The sequence below is a fragment of the Pelobates fuscus genome, chromosome 2 (genome assembly GCF_036172605.1).
Source record: "Pelobates fuscus isolate aPelFus1 chromosome 2, aPelFus1.pri, whole genome shotgun sequence".
NCBI lineage: Eukaryota > Metazoa > Chordata > Amphibia > Anura > Pelobatidae > Pelobates > Pelobates fuscus.
In genome coordinates, this window is record NC_086318.1 from 39,069,992 (window position 1) to 39,084,654 (window position 14,663).

The 14,663-nt window shown below is 39.5% G+C and overlaps 1 protein-coding gene across 1 annotated transcript in view; it reads right to left on the minus strand.

Moving 5' to 3' along the window:
• The window catches only part of PKHD1 (PKHD1 ciliary IPT domain containing fibrocystin/polyductin), a 557,030-nt gene that overhangs the window by 33,450 nt on the left and 508,917 nt on the right, over nucleotides 1-14,663 (minus strand). The window lies entirely within an intron of this gene.

The window sequence follows — 14,663 nt, forward strand, 5'->3', positions numbered from 1 at the left end:
CCAGTGAGGTGTAGCTAGGGCTACATAAACAGAAACAAAAGTGATTAACTCCTAAATGGCAGAGAATTGAGCAGTAAGACTGCAGGGGTACAATCTATAGAGCCAAACTGCTTCATTAAAGGGTCACTATAGTCACCAAAACAACTTAAGTTTAATGAAGTAGTTTTCCTATATAGATTATGCCTCTAAAGTCTAACTGCTCATTTCTCTGCCATTTAGGAGTTAAATCACATTTGTTTCCATTTATACAGCCCTAGCCACATCTCCCCTGGCTGTGAGTGACACAGCCTGCATGAAAACAAAAATTGTTTAATTTTCAATTAGATGCTACTGTAAAAGTTTGTATTTCCTGTAAACTGAACTTTAATTACATACACTATGTTCCTGCATGGTCTAACAAGCTATTAACAAAGCACCAAATATGAAACATTAATTTAAACATAATTTGAAATAAAGGAAGATTAAACATTAGATGACTCTTTGCAGGAAGTGTTTAGGAAGGTTATGGTAAGTCACATGCAGGGAGGTGTGCCTAGGTATGCATAAGCAAAGTGATTTAACTCCTGAAAGGCAGAGAATTGAGCAGTGCGACTGCAGGGGAGTGATCTATACACAAAAACTGCTTCATTAAGCTAAAGTTGTTTTTGTGGCTATATTGTCCCTTTAAGCTAAAGTTTATTTGGTGCCTTGAGCGTCCCTTTAATTTCACTTAGATGATATCTGGGCCAACATGCAGTTAAAACTCTAGAATATGCACCTTTAAAGTGAGTATTGATATTCAAATTTCTACTTAATCCTTGAACTCGTCTCATATATCATAACCCTTCACACTTTAGAATTATCCCATGCTATTATCTAGACCCTTGATTGCCTTTATATTGCCCCATTCACCACATTGTTAAATTTCGCTATATAAATTGCCAATTTGTTGTCACAGTGCCCACACAGTATAATAGTGTCTGTTTTTTACATTTCCCTACATATGTAGTTACAGCTCCCCAATATTGTCATAGTGCTCCTCATATTACCTACCTATCATATTCATAGTGAGACACAAAGTCACAATCACATAAGAAGAATGACACTGGTAGGGAGACATTAACCAGTAAACCCTACAAACAAACTGAGGGTGAGGGAGCAAAAAGCACCTTGAGCAGGTTTTCTGGGAGACAGAGACATGACCCATAGCTCTCGTAAAGTTCTAATACGAGTCATACCAGCTTCCTTGCTGCTGCTTTACTGTAATGAGCTATTACCTAGTATTGACATAGTTTAAAAATGACATATGTTAGCAAGTTTGCTAATTGTGTATACACAATGCTATGAAAGCATATTTGTGAATACACATTAATGGGAGTAAAGCCAATTTTCTCCAGGGTTAATTTGCACATTATAGTCTATTAACATAGTGGTGAAGTTGGCTAATAATCCAAGAGAATAAAGTGGCGAGTGACCCTTTATTTCCTCTGCAACTTAAAGAGTTAAAGAAACAATGAGGCCAAATTGAGTAAAATATATTCCGATTCCCACCACACAAAATGCAAATCATATTCACCTGTTTTGAGTGGCACTGGGTAAAATCACACAATATGCCCAGCAGTTGATTCAAAATGTCCCTGAGGAAACAGTATAATTGACAGTTCCACCAATTTAGCACACCCCTGAGTAGTTGAGTCAAGCTTTTTTTCAGGCATGTTGTTTTGAAAGACTCGTGGGGAGTCGAACAATCTACAGGACTCCACAATAAAACTTGTGTTCACTTTGACATATGTTTTTTATTTAGGCACGGGAATATGCATAATTACCTACAGTGCCTGTGTTTTTTTTTTTTTTTTACAATGTGTATTCGTAAAATGGTGTCAGAAATTTTTTTTTACAAAGGTTATCAGATACTTCCTTGCTGTGTAAAATAGACTCTGATGATTAATTTGTATACCCAAAGCCCCAACAATAAATGAAACAATATAAGGCCACAGAATAAGGCGGTATGCTACAATATATTACTTAGTGACACAAAGACCACTGGTTTATATACCAAAAGAGAGCATTTTGCACGGTTTCTTGTATTGGACTTAAAAATAAGCTGCTTTAAAGACATTTAATATCATATTTTAGTGTGTTCTTTTTGTAAGCTGTGTAGTAAAAAAATAAACAGAATTAGGTAAGTATAAATTGCGGTGTTGTTGACTGCATGCAATTTATAACTGTAGAATCTTAAAGAAACTCAATATTATCTGTTTTTTTTGTTCACTTAAAATGCTATGATTAGTAATTTGACATTAGTGGGTTGTGATTGGCCTACTTTACAACATTGGTAGAAGGCTATCAGAGAAGCTGTTCTGAGTCAGTGTTAAAATACCCATATAAGCTCTGGTATACATGCATGTAAGACCTGACAAACATTTTACCAGTCAACTGTCCAGCTATGAACATAATAATGCTTTGTCATGCACTTATCTGTACAATGTCACTGTGTCTTGTATGTTCTGTGATACATATGTGCACTTCTACTGGTTTATTTTTGTGTGTCTTGACAGCACACATTAGAAAAAGTCCAGGACAATGGGTCCTACTGGATTTAACACTGTTGAGAGATATGAAATAGTAATAATCTATGATGTATTTAATTCCCACCTCTCAATGGTTAGAGAACATCATTGAAGAATAAGACAGATATAAGCCAAATTTTCAGTGGGATCTACCACCAGAGACACTTCCATTACTAGACGCCTGGATGAGAATATACCCATTGCAGGTGGCGGGACTATTGCTCTTAGCTACCCTGCTCTAGCTGTTCTACATAAACAAAGCAGCTCTACCAGTGTAAATCCTTGATTGTAGCTGTTACTCACCTGCCACATCTAAACTCCCCATTATAAAAACCTTGGCCTTATAATGCATACATATTATTTAGGATTCTTTAATTCTTGAATACTTTACATGTATAGTTAGAAGTGGTACAGTGTTAGCCAAGGACATGGATATACCCTACTAGTTGCATTGCTATGGCAAGCTATCAAGACCACTTAGGTTTCTTCTTCAGGTGTATAATCTATATGTTATTATTATTATTATTATTATTATTATTGCCATTTATATAGTGTCAACAGATTCCGTAGCACTTTACAATATTATGAGAGGGGATTTAACTATAAATAGGACAATTACAAATAAACTTACAGGAACGATAGGTTGAAGAGGACCCTGCTCAATCGAGCTTACATTCTGTAGGAGGTGGGGTGTAAAACACATTAGGACAGGAATTTGCAGTCAAATAAAGAGTTACCCTTTAGGAGAGGGCAAGAGACAGGTATGTGAGGTAGGAGTCTTGAAGGCCATAAGCTTTCCTAAAGAGATGGGTTTTAAGGCACTTCTTCAAAGATGCAAGACTAGAGGAGAGTCTGATGGCGGTAGGCAGGCTATTCCATAGGAAGGGAGCCACCCGCGAGAAGTCCTGCAAGCGTGAGTTGGCCGTATGAGTGCGGACAACGGACAGGAGGTGGTCACGGGCAGAGCTGAACTGTGGATCTATGATCTGTGAGGAGATATAAGAGAGGCTAGAGTTGTTCAGTGCTTTATAGGTGTGAGTTAGTACCTTGAATTGACTCCTATAGCATACAGGAAGCCAATGTAAGGACTGGCAGATGGGTGAGGTGTGAGAGAAACGACTAGAGAGGAAAATCAGTCTAGCAGCAGTGTTCATTATGGACTATAAGGGTGCAGTATGGCTTTTGGGAAGACCAATCAGGAGAGGGTTACAATAATCCATGCGGGAAATTACTAGAGCATGGACAAGCTCCTTGGTAGTATCTGGTGCAAGAAAGGGGCGGATGCGGGCTATGTTTTTAAGATGGAATCTACAGGATTTGGCAACATGCTGGATGTGAGGCTCAAAGGTGAGACCAGAGTCAAGTATGACGCCAAGACAGCGCGCTTGCAAGGATGGACTGATGTGGGTAGCACAAACTTGAAGGGAGAGCGAAAGAGGAGGATCAGAATTAGGAGGAGGAAAGACAAGGAACTCAGTTTTAGAGAGATTGAGTTTCAGAAAGCAGGAGGACATCCAGAGATGAAAGAAAGGCAGGCAGTGACACGTTGCAGGACAGCAGAGGAGAGGTCCAGGGTGGAGAGATATAACTGGGTGTTATCAGTGTACAGGTGGTAGCGGAATCCAAAAGAGGTAATAAGTTTGCCAAGAGAGGCAGTATAAAGAGAAAATAGAAGGGGACCAAGGACAGAGCCTTGGGGGACTCCAACTGAAACAAGACAAGGGGAGGAGGTATCATTAGAAAACGAGACACTGAATGAGCGTTGGGAGAGATAAGAGGAAAACCACGAGAGGACAGAGTCACAGAGACCAAGCGATTGAAGAGTTTGAAGAAGGAGAGAATGATCAACGGTGTCAAAGGCTGCTGAGAGGTCAAGAAGACTTAGCATGGAGAAGTGGCTTTTGGATTTAGCTGCGATTAGGTCGTTAGTAACTTTGATAAGCACAGTCTCTGTAGAGTGGAGAGGGCGGAAGCCAGATTGAAGGGGGTCAAGGAGAGAGTTGAAATTGAGGAAATGAGACACAAGGGTAAAGACAAGTCTTTCCAGAAGCTTTGAGGAAAAAGGGAGCAGGGATATGGGACGGTCGTTAGAGGTGGTGGACGGGTCGAGGGATGTTTTTTTTAGTATAGGTACTACAGTGGCATGTTTAAGGTCAGCGGGGACGATGCCAGAAGAGCGAGAGCAGTTGAAGATGTGTGTTAAAGAAGGTACGAGACAAGTGGAGAGAGATCTGATAAGGTGAGATGGGACAGGATCGAGTGGGCAAGTGTTGGGGCGAGAGGAGCATAGAAGAGCAGCCACCTCTTGGTCAGTAGCTGGGGAGAATGTCTGAAGGGTAGGAAAGGCATGATCTATGTGTGGTTGAGAAACAGAATGGCAAGGAGGGGAGAATTATTTCCTTAGCTGTTCAATCTTGTCAGTGAAGTAACATGCAAAGTTATCAGCAGTAAGGTTAGTTTGGGGGGTGGCCACAGCAGGGCGAAGAAGAGAATTAAAGGTTTAAAAGAGACACCTGGGGTTGCGGGAGCATGAACTAATGAGAGAGGAAAAGTAGGACTGTTTGGCAAGGGCAAGGGCTGCACTATATGAACACAATATGAATCTATAATGGAGAAAGTCTGACTGGGTGCGAGACTTCCTCCAGGAGCGTTCAGCACAACGGGAGCATCTTTGCAGGTAGCGTTTTGATTTAGTATGCCATGGTTGGGGGCGGGTCCTCCTTGAGGTGCTTATTTGGAGTGGTGCTGCAGCGTTCAAAGTAGATGTAAGAGTAGAGTTATATGTAGAGATGGCCAGTGAAGGACAGGAGAGGGAAGGGATGGACAGCAGTCGTGAATCAATATCAGCTGACAACTGCTGGAGATCAAGAGAATTAAGGTCCCTCCTGAGTTGAGGGGGGTTAGGCTGAGCTTGTTGGGTGAGGGGCATGTGAGAGCAAATGATAACAGGTGGTGATCAGAGAGTGGAAATGGAGTGTTGCAGATATTAGTTAATGTACATGCATAAGTGAAGATTAGGTCAAGGGTATTGCCAGCTACATGGGTGGGAGAATTTGCCCACTGCGATAGCCCTAGGGAGGAAGTAATTGAAAGTAGTTGAGTGGCTGCAGAGATCAAAGGTGGGTTTATAGGAATATTGAAGTCCCTGAGAATTAGGGATGGAATGTTAAAAGAGAGGAAATAGGGTAGCCAGGCAGCAAAGTGGTCAAGGAAGAGAAGAAGGGAAGCAGGGGGACGATAAATAACAGCATCGTTAGCAGAGAAGGGTTTGAAAAGACAAATTGAATGTATTTCAAATGATGGGAAAGAGAGGGAAGGGGGGTGGGTAGAGGTTTAAAGTTGCAGTGAGGGGAGAGGAGAAACACAACACCACCACCTTTACATTCAGAATGTTATACTGTCATAGTGTGGGACCTTGTGTGTGAATGGCAAAATGCACAGTGCATAGAAAAGAAAATATATACATTACTAAGTTAAAACAGAACTCAGTAATGTAAGGGTATAGATTGAGATTCACTAACCACACTTACTCAATCTAGCCACACACTCAAACTTACTCAGTCACATACCAAGCGCTATTTAAACAATCAAGTGGCCTGGACCTCTATAGGTACCATAACTACCATAGGCTATCTGAGAACCCAAGTGGCCTAACCTGAGAGGAAATATTTGCCATGAATGACCATGGCTGTATATATGTATGCATGCAAGTATATGGAAGCCTATTGTCTATAAATCATGCATGAGGCAGTATGTGTTTATGTTTGTATACATTCCTAATACTGATAATGTGCAGTTATAAGCATGACTATGTGTAGGTCTATGCATGTAGGAAGCCAGATATCGGAATGCATGTGTTAGCCCAACATTCCAAATTCTAAAATGAGTTGTTACATCCAATTATACAATTAGTTTTTTTTTTTTTATCAGTAGATTATGAGGACATGATCAGGTGTAAACAGTTACTGAATGAGTAAATCAATTGCATTAAGGAAATGGCTAAAATGTGTTTTTATACAATACACCTATTGCACACACATTTTGTATTTCTGCTGAGATATTCTTAAAATACTATGCTTTCTTTTATTGTGTAAAATTAAATGCTTCCTCTTTTCTTGATTAAGAAACAGGGACATTGCTAGGTGGCAAAAAAGGCCAGGGCTTTAGCCCAAGGATAATCTGTATGTCCCCTCCCATGTATATCGAATTAAACCCTACCTCAATCCAGCCCTATATCACTATATCATGCCCCACGTGCAATCCTAAAGTGTTTTAAAAACCATATTGTGGCTACATTTTTAAAAATTAAATTCTGAGTATTATATAAACCTATATTAATGAACTTGACGCCTACTGTATTGACCCCAAGTTATGTTGCATTAACCCTTTACCACACAGCATTAAAACTTTGTACCCACAGCAATACCCCCAGGGCCAGACTGGGGATACAAAGCAGCCCTGGAAAAAAAAAAATCTATGCCAGCCCCATAAGTCATTGCCCCATATATTGCCGTATGTAATATGTAAGGCAATGTCTTGCCACCCCAGATGGTTGAGTAATATATATATATATATATATATATATATATATATATATATATATATAATATAAATATATATATATATTTATTTTTCTAATATATAATATTGGTCCTTTTAATTTAATAATACATTACGCATACTCACATGCAGTGTTTACATTGCTTCCTAGTGACACCTCTAGTGACAGTCACTCAGACAGTCACTAGAGGTGCTTCCTGTGTCAGTGCTCCACAGTGTGATTGCACAGTGTGCAGCACCTTTGCAGCCAATCCTATGGCAGAGCATTGGATTGGCTCAGATCATCATGCTTGATGATCTCAGCCATAGAGGCAGGGCCAGTCGAGGGGAGACCAGCACGGCGTGGGGAGAAAAAAAAAAGGTGAGTAAAAACACTTTTTAAATACACACAGACACACAGATACACCATGACACAGACACACAATGACACAGACACACACAATGACACAGACACACACAAACGATACAGACACACACACATACACAATGACAGACACACACACACCATGACACAAACACACATACACACACACACACCATGACACAGACACACAATGACACAGACACACACACACCATGACACAGACACACACACCATGACACAGACACACACACACACACAATGACACAGACACACACATAATGATACAGACACACACATAATGACACACACACACAATGACACAGACACACACATAATGACACACACACCATGACACACACACACACACACACACCATGACACAGACACACACACACACACCATGGCACAGACACACACACACAATGACACAGACACACATATAATGACACAGACACACACATAATGACACACACACACAATGACACAGACACACACATAATGACACACACACACACACCATGACACAGACACACACACCATGACACAGACACACACACACACACAATGACACACACATAATGACACAGACACACACATAATGACACACACACACACACACACACACACCATGACACAGACACACACATAATGACACACACACACAATGACACAGACACACACATAATGGCACACACACACCATGACACAGACACACACACACACACACACACCATGACACAGACACACACATAATGACACACACACACAATGACACAGACACACACATAATGGCACACACACACCATGACACAGACACACACACACACACACACCATGACACAGACACACACACACACAATGACACAGACACACACATAATGACACAGACACACAATGACACAGACACACACATAATGACACACACACACATGACACAGACACACACATAATGACACACACCCACATAATGACACAGACACACATAATGACACAGACACACACACAATGACACAGACATACACATAATGACACAGACACACACACAATGACACAGACACACACATAATGACACAGACACACACACAATGACACACACACACAATGGCACAGACACATGCACACAATGACACAGACACACACACAATGACACAGACACACACACCATACCACATACACACACACCATGACACAGACACACACACACACACACCATGACACAGACACACAATGACACAGACACACACAATGACACAGACACACACACAATGGCACAGACACACACATAATGACACAGACACACACACAATGACACAGACACACACACACACAATGACACAGACACACACACAATGACACAGACACACACACAATGACACATACACACACACCATGACACAGACACACACACCATGACACAGACACACACACACATACACTCACACTGACACTGACAGAATTACATGTTTTACCTGTTGGTGACCGGCTGGGTGGGCTAGTGGACGCAGAGGAGGTCTGCTGGCTGGCGGCCGCTGGCTGGGGAGGTCTGCTGGCCGGCGGCCGCTGGCTGGGGAGGTCTGCTGGCGGCCGCAGGGGGAGCAGGCTCTTCTGTCTCTGCTCCCCCGCCCTCGCGCGCTAGCAAGAGACCGGCGCCGGAATATGACGTCACATTCCGGCCCCGGTTTCATTAAGCTGCGCGCGAGGGAGGGGGAGCAGAGACAGAAGAGCCTGCTCCCCCTGCGGCCGCCAGCAGACCTCCCCAGCCAGCGGCCGCCGGCCAGCAGACCCAGCTGTCTGCCTGGCCCCAGGTATCCCGGTGGGCCAGTCCGGCCCTGAATACCCCACACTGTGCTGTATAAAGAATTCCAAATATGATGCTTTAATGTGGCACTACCACAAATGATATAATTAGAGGGTGTTATTTCTCGTTTAGTCAATAACCCCCCAGCAACACCAGTGTTCACAAAGCAGTTGTGTGGTAGGTCGTAGATGATTAATTTACATATTTCCTCAAGCTCAGTAATTATGTAATACAATCATAGTAGCAAGAAAGTATGTAATAATATCAAGACGGAATATATTTATTTTATTTTCCAATTCTTAGCTCGCTTATCCAGTGCATTGCTGACTGGCTATGTAATCATAGTTTTTTCATAAAAAGTATATGCCATTTTGTATGTCGACGTACCTCTAAGCAAGTAGACCCACACTAGCAATAGTTAAAAAGCTAATATTTATAAAAACCACAACTTGCATATTGCAATGAGCACATGTTTCCTATACCAATTGCAAGGTATCGTTGTTAAAATACCTCACCTCTTAACTGTTTCTTTGCTGGTTCCCTACCAAGAGTATTTAAAGAAGCCACAGACTGGATGCATCACCTGTAATCTTAATTCTTAGCAAAACTTGCATTATTGTTTACAATAAAATGTATACAGTGTACTACAGCAAAAAAAAAAAAAAAACTGTATAAAAAAACAGTTAAAGCAATATCTTGCGCTGTGTATGTTTTATCCCTTGCTTTAAACAAACGAGATTTGATTTGCCAAATGATTATCATGCTTCGATTTCATTGCGTTCATTGAGTCTGTGTTTTTTGTAAAGACCTGATAATATTTACAATGATCATAAAACTGTGCCTGGCAGTTTAAAAGCTCTGCAGACACCTTCATGTTGCAGCTTCTGTTCAGGCACCCTCAATCTTAATTTTCACACTCCTTGCGGGCACGGGAGCACAGCAAGTTAACTATTTTATCATCAGGAAAAAGGATGTTAATAAAGAGGAAAACCGTGGAATTTATAGGCATTGTTTATAGTAGGTTACAGTTTTACAAGAAAACTCCCCAGCATACTGTGGATCCAGCACTCTATAATTTGGTAAGGAAGCCATAAAATTGAACTTGTTGAAATAAACCAGTTTTCAAAGTAACACGAACATAATTGGAAAATTAGACTCATGTGCACAGCTAGAATTGCTGGGTTGTTCATTTCTTAAGTGTAGGGTATAGGCTAAGATGTATCACACGAAAGAGAATTAGTTATGCAAGAATATCAAAGGCAGACTCGGTTTATAGTCTGCCACGACTGAGTCGCCAAATCTAAACAAAATGTGTTCTCGCTAAAACAAGCAGAACATGAGTGTAACCAACACACGCTTTAATGTATTTTTGTTACTTCTAAAATTAGATTACGGGATCTCTGTATTAAATTAGCTCCTTCCCGTGCACTTTTTCTTGTATATTGCACGGTTGCTGATAAACGTTTTGCCACATTTTACGATTTAAATGTTTATGTCTAGTAGTCAGTTTTTTTCACATTTCATTAAAAAAAAAAAAGTTCAGCTATGAACATGTAAAATATTGCTGATTGCAACAGCACATTTTTAACATGTGCCCCCAATATTCCTGTACTTTTGAAAGGAAGCTGTTTTTCTCCTATTAAGAACATTTTTCAACAATTCTAAATTACAATAGGTCAGGCTTCCCCAAACTCCGACCCTCCAGATGTTGCTAAACTACATCTCCCATGATTCTCAGTCTATCTATTTCATTCATGGAATCATGGGAGTTGTAGTTCAGCAACATCTGGAGGGCCGGAGTTTGAGGAAGCCTGCAAATAGATCAAGTGCGTAGTTAGCAAGTTGTGCAGATAGATTACATTGTATAGAATATCATAAATAGCATTTCCATTATCCATTCATACTTTTATAATATAAAGTGTTATATTTTTATTAAATGTTAAAGTGATACGTTTTTAGTTGATCTTTTATTTTCTTATATTAAAAAAAAAATTCTTCTCCCGACTGCTATTTTTGCCCTATGTCATACACTTCTGGTTTAGTAGCTAATGACCTTAACATTCTGTAGCAATAAAACTTGTATGGATGTGTAATATGAATAATACCCATCCTAGTTACAGAAATATCTGCCTACTGGTCATAAAGTCACAGAATATTCTTGGAAGTAACCTGCCCTTTAAAAAAAAAAAAAAAAAAAAAAAAAAAAAAAACAGTCAGAATAAACCACTTTAGGTCTTCCAAGTGTTTTGACATTTGTGCATAATTTTATCTATTGTATTTTATGTCAGTTTACAATATAATCTGCTTTTCCTTTACACAAATTATAAACTATAAGATCCAATATATCATTTAGGAAAAATAATATTTTTTTACATAACTTTTTAATGAAAAAGTATTCTAAACATAATGCTAAAAAATATTAATTGCATTAAACGGCATAAAATTAGGAGACAAAGCGATAGTATGTTTTCTTCCAGCGAGTTTTAATTTGGTTTATGGGCAGAGCTTGAACAAAGACATTATTAAGGTGAAGATATTTACCCAGCAATCAGCTTTATTCATCCATGCTACTATGGGGAAGAGGTTGAGGAACAAGGTGCAGTTCATCCGGTGCAGTCCTGGATTATAAGGATTCTCTCCTACTAGACCCAAAGTGAGCTCAGGCCTAAATGTTGGTCTCGTTCAATCAGGATGTGTCATACTCTGGGAGCCCTCATTTTATGTCATCAATGAGTTGTCACATAGAGGAGGTTTACATAACTCATTTTCAGAGGATGATGCTGATACACCAGCACAAAGAAGGAAATTCAGTTTTTATTGAAATGCATTAGGCAGCTCTTTTATATGGATCTTCTAGTCATTTGAGAGGACATATATGCTTTAATTGGCAGAGTGAAAGCCCTTCAAGAGGATTCACAAGATGTAAGATCTCATCAGGCCTCTACCCTCACTACTCAGTCACAACAGCACAGGGCTACTGCTAAAGTTATCAGCTCAGAAAGACAAGAGACGATGCAAAAATATTAGAGTTATAAATATTTCAGACTCCAGTTATGCAGGGCAAATATTGCATTTTGTGTGCCTCTTATTTCTGGGTCTCTTACCACCCAATCAAGCATTCTCTTAGATTGATTATTGACTATTGTATTCCCAATTCTACTAAAGCACAATCAGCATCCCCAAGGGACGTGATTATCCACTTTGTGACCCATTTGGACAGGGTGGCAGTCATGTACACAGTAAGGAGCTCATCATCATACCTATTGGAATTGAACACATTGTCCTTCTATGACAATCTGTCCAGATCAACTTTAATGTGGTGACAATCACTTTGATCAAATTCACAGAAATGTAAACATTCCATATCACTGTTGCAACCCCCTTCACATCACTAAAGATAGAACACTTTTCATGCTTGGTATTGCCCATGCTGTAAGGACACAATTTCAAGGACACAGCATCTGCCAAACAGCACCGGGAAGTGGAGAGAGTTTCCCCTTTTATACCATGTGGCAATTCCACAATACCATATAGCAGTTATAATGCTAGACAGCAGCTTGTTGAAGTTTGTTTTGTACAATCATTTAGCTATATTTTTGAATCTAGCTTTCTTTGATTTTTTTTTTCCCCTCATGTCTTCTGACAATTACAATGATTAGAAAGGAAGGTTATTTCCTGTTGTTTGAGTACCTGTCTTGTCTCAGTCTACTGTATTGAAACCCCTCTCACTAATATTTCTGCACAGGGTGCTAACTGAACAGCATATCCCATAAGAGCAAGTATAAAAGAAAAAAAAATCTCAGGCGCTCATTGTGACAGATTAAATCAGGTTTATAGGACAGCGCAACGTTTCGACCTGTACCCAGTAGCTTTATCAAGCTAACACCACATCAGAAAATGAGCATTTATATACACGCATTATTAATTAATGTGAATTACAAAATTCATTAAAACACACAGTGATATAATTAAAACACACAATGATATAATTACAAAATTGATTCAACTCACCAAGTCTCCCAAAAAAGTGGCAAAAGAAAGCAGTACATGGCAAATATATCAGAATAGATTATCTTAGTATGAGCTTGCTGTCCAGAAGACTACTGTACTTTGATCTGTTATGCTAAACGGCTTATGTTCTTTCCTGCTTTTATAGTTTAACCCCTTCAGGACGGAGTCAATAGTGCACGTTCTGATCAAAACAAAACGTAAACAAAAACTGGAATTTGCGCTATATGTCTGTTCACCCGTAGTTCCCCTCTTTCATATTATATGCACCCACACTTATTATATATCATTTTGTTCAGGAGAAACATGGCTTTAATTTATCCTTAACTATTCATATATGGAACATAATTCATTATGAATAAAATACAAAAAAATGTGAGAAAATAAGATTTTTTTTTTAAATTTGTATTTCCGTCTGACATTTTAGCTGTGAATGTCATAATACTGTTAGGTTTTACTGCACAAAAATGCACATATTTGTAATCAGCGATGTCTCACGAGTACAACAGTATCCCCCATTAACAGGTTTTATGGTGTTTTGGAAAGTTACAGGGTCAAATATAGGACGTTCCATTTTCAAATAGAAATTTGCCAGATTGGTAATGTTACCTTTGAGACGGTGTGGTAGCCCAGGATTGAGAATTACCCCCATAATGGCATACCATTTGAAAAAGTAGACAACCAAAGGTTTTGCAAGTGGGGTATGTCCAGTCTTTTTTAGTAGCCACTTAGTCACAAACACTGGCCAAAGTTAGCGTTCATATTTGTTTTTGTGTTAAAAAAGCAAAAAACGAATATTTGGCCAGTGTTTGTGACTAAGTGGCTACTAAGAAAGACTGGACATACCCCACTTGCAATACCTTGGGTTGTCTACTTTTGCAAATGGTATGCCATCATGGGGGTAGATCTCATTCCTGGGCTACCATACGCTCTCAAAGGCAACATAACCAATCTGGCAAATTTAATGTCAAAAAAATGAAATGCAAGCCTTATATGTGACTCTCTAACTTTCCAAAACACCATGAAACCTGTACATGGGGGGTACTGTTATTCTCGGGAGACGTCACTAAACACAAATATTAGGGTTTTAAAACAGTAAAACATATTACAACAATAATATAGTCCATAAAAGTGCCGTTCGTTTGTAAAAAATGCAAAAAACGTCACTTTTACTTAAAATATCATTGTTGTAATACAATTTACCAATTTGAAGCACTAATATGTGAGTTCAGCGAAGTCTCCCGAGTAAAACAGTACCCCCCATGTACAGGTTTTATGTTGTTTTGGAGAGTTACAGGGTCAAATATAGTGCATGCGAATTAAATTATCTGCACTTTCTCCCTGTGTTGTCAGGTATGTCAATCAAATTTTAATTAATCAAATC